Source organism: Mastomys coucha, unplaced genomic scaffold (genome assembly GCF_008632895.1).
Source record: "Mastomys coucha isolate ucsf_1 unplaced genomic scaffold, UCSF_Mcou_1 pScaffold17, whole genome shotgun sequence".
Taxonomy (NCBI): Eukaryota; Metazoa; Chordata; class Mammalia; order Rodentia; family Muridae; genus Mastomys; species Mastomys coucha.
Genome location: NW_022196899.1, coordinates 8797253 through 8801550, shown reverse-complemented (window position 1 = coordinate 8801550; position 4298 = coordinate 8797253). Strand labels below are relative to the sequence as shown.

Here is a 4298-nt window from a genome sequence, read left to right as displayed (position 1 = left end):
ATGCACACACACACACACACACACACACACATACACACACACACGCGCGCGCGCACACACACACACACACACACATTCATGGTGTCAAGAAATCTACTTGAACAAACTGCATGTTCCTTCCTTCAGAACTCAGCTTCTCTTAGTTTGGAATCTTTCATTTGTTGTTTTTTTTGCTGTTTCCAATATCTCCATCATAGTTAGATGAGAAACTCCTTTGCTCCAGAGAATAGGATACACTGTCTGGGTATGTACAGAGGTGAGTCTTAGCACCTTAATTTTGATCTGACACAAATAACATAAATGTAGAAAAAGAAAGATTAGTTTTGGCAGAGGGTTTCAAGCTATGGGTGGTTAGCTATATTGGCTGGAATCAACGGAACACACTTTATAGGAGGCTCTTTCTCAATTTTTTCCAAGAAAAGAACAAAGAAGACATGGCATTCCATAATATTCCATAAAGGCAAAGTTCAATGATCCAAGTACTTCCCCTAGACCACCACTTCCACAAAAAAAAATGTTTCTTGAATTATTGACACATGAGCATCCAGGCAATACCTCAGATCTGAATTGTACAACCACAGAGAAAATTATAAGATATAATGGTGATAATACATGATCATTAGGAGATTCTATTCTTTATCCCCTATATGGATTCACTCTAGGTTAACAATTTGCTGAATAAAATGATAATTGTCTTTGTGTGTGCACATGCATGCATGTGTGTGCATATGAGTGAGTGCACATATAAGTGCTTTGAAACCATTATATGGTTTCAAATAATATATATTAATATATTATATATTAATATAATGTACTAATATTAATATATAATATATACTAATATATAATATATAAATATATTATATAATAATATAATAATATAATAATATATTAATATATTAGCTATATCTTTATATATAACTAAAGGATTAAAATTTAAAAATACATGTATACTCATTTACAGACATGTAGTCTAAATATAAATGAGTATAATTCAGAACCCCATATGACTATATTCCTTCTATTACTCCCGGCTGCATCAAACTAGAAGACTTAGTGAATCTGTAGTCAGGTATCTTTTGGTGTTGACACTCTTTGGAAGAGTTTTTAAAAACAAGGATTTGTATGTCTTTGTAATTTAGGACTATGCCTATCAAGCAATGTTTAAACAACAAAAAAAGGGGCACCAACAAAAAAGTGATGACAAGTCCTAGTCAACAGAATGCATTGTAGGAAACTTAGCTCAGCACACAGTAAGTAGTGAATAATGTGTGTTATTTTTTGGTAAATAAAAGAGCTGTTACTAATGATTTTATGTTAGAATAGGAAAGATGAATAAAATGTTTTCTCTAATATATGTCTACCTAGGCACAATTTTATGATTATAATTTTTGTTGACAGCTATAACAGAAATCCATTTAGTAAAAGAAACTTTAGCAAATGAAAGAATAATAGTAAGAGTTTGGGAACTGTCTCCAGGGTTGTCTCTCTTTTGGATTTCTTTATTGTTTCTGGTTCCATTTTTAGATCCTTGAAGGTTTTGTTCGATTCCTTCACCTGTTTGGTTGTGTTTTCCTGTAATTCTTTAAGGGATGTTTGTGTTTTCTCTTTAAGGGCTTCTAGCTGTTTACCTGTGTTCTCCTATATTTCTTTAAGGGAGTTGTTTATATCCTTCTTAAAGTCCTCAATCATCATCATGAGATGTGATTTTTAAATCAGAGTCTTGCTTTTCTGGTGTGTTGGGTTATCCAGTGCTCACTGTGGTAAGAGAACTGGTTTCTGATGATGCCAAGTAGCCTTGGTTTCTATTGCTTATGTTCTTGCCCTTGCCTCTCACCACCTGGTTATCTCTGGTGCTAGCTGGTCTTGCTGTCTCTGCCAGTGGCTTGTTCCTCCTGCAAGCCTGTGTGTCAATACTCCTGGGAGACCAGTTCTCCCTGGGAGGAATTTGGGTATGGAGTGCTGTGGCACAGGACTAGCTCCCGGCGCAGACAGAAACCAGAAGATTGGTTTTTAAATATGCTACATTATACTGAACGAATTCTGCCCATTATCTCTGAAGAAATACAGTTTTAATGTGTACTATAAATCATTTTTTCATGAATGTATTCAGTGTTTAAAAAATAAAATGTAACACACTGGATATAAGGAAGATGACTACAAATGAAACAAGTGTCTTATATCAAGATCCTTAAGGTGATATACTCCCTAGTCTCATTTGTCAAAAAATTGAATATTCAAATACTATTTAATTCAAGATAAACACAAAAGTTAAAATGGTTTTAATACTTACAATATAATATCTAAAGAATAATGGATATTAATAAAACATTGGCCTGGTTATATAAAAATGTGAAACTGTACCTTGTAAAACTCCAAAAAAAAATTCCTACTAACTGTGAAGTGGATTAGAATGCTGGAATTGCTAGGGAAGCAAGGTCCCTGTGAGGTATGATTTATACAGTAGGCTTCAGCATCCTGGCCTTCTTCAGAATGACAAAGAGTTACTGAGCTAAAGCCACCCCAGCCGCTCCAGAGCACTATAGCATTCTCCATCCTAACAGTAGAGTCTGCGCCATTCCCTACACTTAACATTCTGAGCATTTAACACTTCTTGTTGCATCTAAATCCAGCTACAAAAACCTTCAAAGCAAACTATTTACCTCAAGTGAAATCTGCTCTGAATAATTCATAGGAAGAAAGAAAGATGGCAGTGGAGGCAGCAGCTAAGAGAGTTTTAATGAAGTCTAGAGTTTGAAAAAGCAGCCGTGCAGAGTTCAATTCTTAGCTTGTGTGTGACTAACCCAGGAACAGCGTCACACATGTTAACAGGAGAGGGTCCTTTTTGTGTGTGACAAGTTAAAAAACATCTCCAGCCTTTATGTTTCATTGTCTTTCTCTCACCTTTTATCTCTGGAAACCCTGCTGTTATCTGCAGATTTGGTCAGAAAGACACCAAAGAACTTGGGACATGGTTCAGTTTGCAAAGCACTTGTCAGGTGACCATAAGGACATAGGTTCAGATGTTCAACACCCTCACAAAAGCCATGCATTTTAACTTAGACCTGTCTTCACTGTATAGAGTAATTAGCAACAGGAGGACTTTGGGGTTTTCTGTTCAGAATTGGTGAATTCCAGATTCAAGGAGAGACTCCATCACAAAAGTAAGATGGAGGGTCATTGAGGAAGATAACAGATATTGATCTCTAGGCTCCATATCTACTTGTATAAAAGTGCAGAAACATGAACATATACACTCGCATATATGAGAGAAAGAGAGAGAGAGAGACACAGAGGCACAGAGAGAAAACCAACAATTTCACTGTTCTGGATTCTAATGTACCAGAGTCTACTTTGAGGTTATTGGGATTTATTCAAAGACAAGGTTCACATAATGAGCAATTACAAGTTAGTAAATATGTATCTGTTAGTGAAAATTTTTAATCACATGAAATGTCTGATAAAAGAGAAAATGTATTGTTGATCATGATTTTAGAGGTTTCGGTCTGCACTACCAGCTCTATTGTTTTGGGATTGTAGTAAAACAGAGCATCATAATAGAGAGGAGATGGATTCAAAGAGTGCTGACTGAATGGGTTGAATGGAAACAGAAACAGAACAAATGACCAAGTATAGAATATACCTTTAAAGGGAATTCTTCTAATTACCTGTTCTCTCCAAGTCGGCCCCACCCTTCACAGCTCCCAAGACCTTCAAATAGTCCATCCTAGGGATGTCTCCAGTCCTCAGAGGGAATCTCCTCCTATCTCTAAGTAGAGCACCCAGCCTTTACCTCTGTGTCATATTATGCTCTACTGCTCCGTGTTCAACCTCTTGCTGGCCAATGGTGAGGACTTAGTCATCAGAGTGGGTCCAACAGCATATGCCAAGCTTGGCTCTTCATTTCTAGATGCTTCCCTCCTCTGTACAGCTCCACGGCCATATAAAATAATGCAATTCTAGGGATACATTGGAGCAAAAATGTTATCTATAATAAGGTTCTTTATAAACAAATTGATTAACAGAAATATATTTATACCTTAAGACCCCTATGGCTAGACTTTGAAACCAAACTAGAAGAAGGTCGAAATAACCATAACTTTCCTAGCCTTTCCAAAGGAAAACTTGGTGCTACTTTTAACCAAATTTCAGTACCTAGTAGGCAGACTTTAAGGAAAAATATTGCTCTGAGCAATGTGTTAAGAAAAACTGGATGTTTCAAACACAGTTAAGAAATACATATTTAAGCCGGGCGGTGGTGGCGCACGCCTTTAATCCTAGCACTTGGGAGGCAGAGG

At 36.5% G+C, this 4298-nt stretch overlaps 1 protein-coding gene across 4 annotated transcripts in view; it reads right to left on the bottom strand.

Moving 5' to 3' along the window:
• Positions 1-4298, bottom strand: part of Ralyl (RALY RNA binding protein like) — a 673831-nt gene that overhangs the window by 482878 nt on the left and 186655 nt on the right. The window lies entirely within an intron of this gene.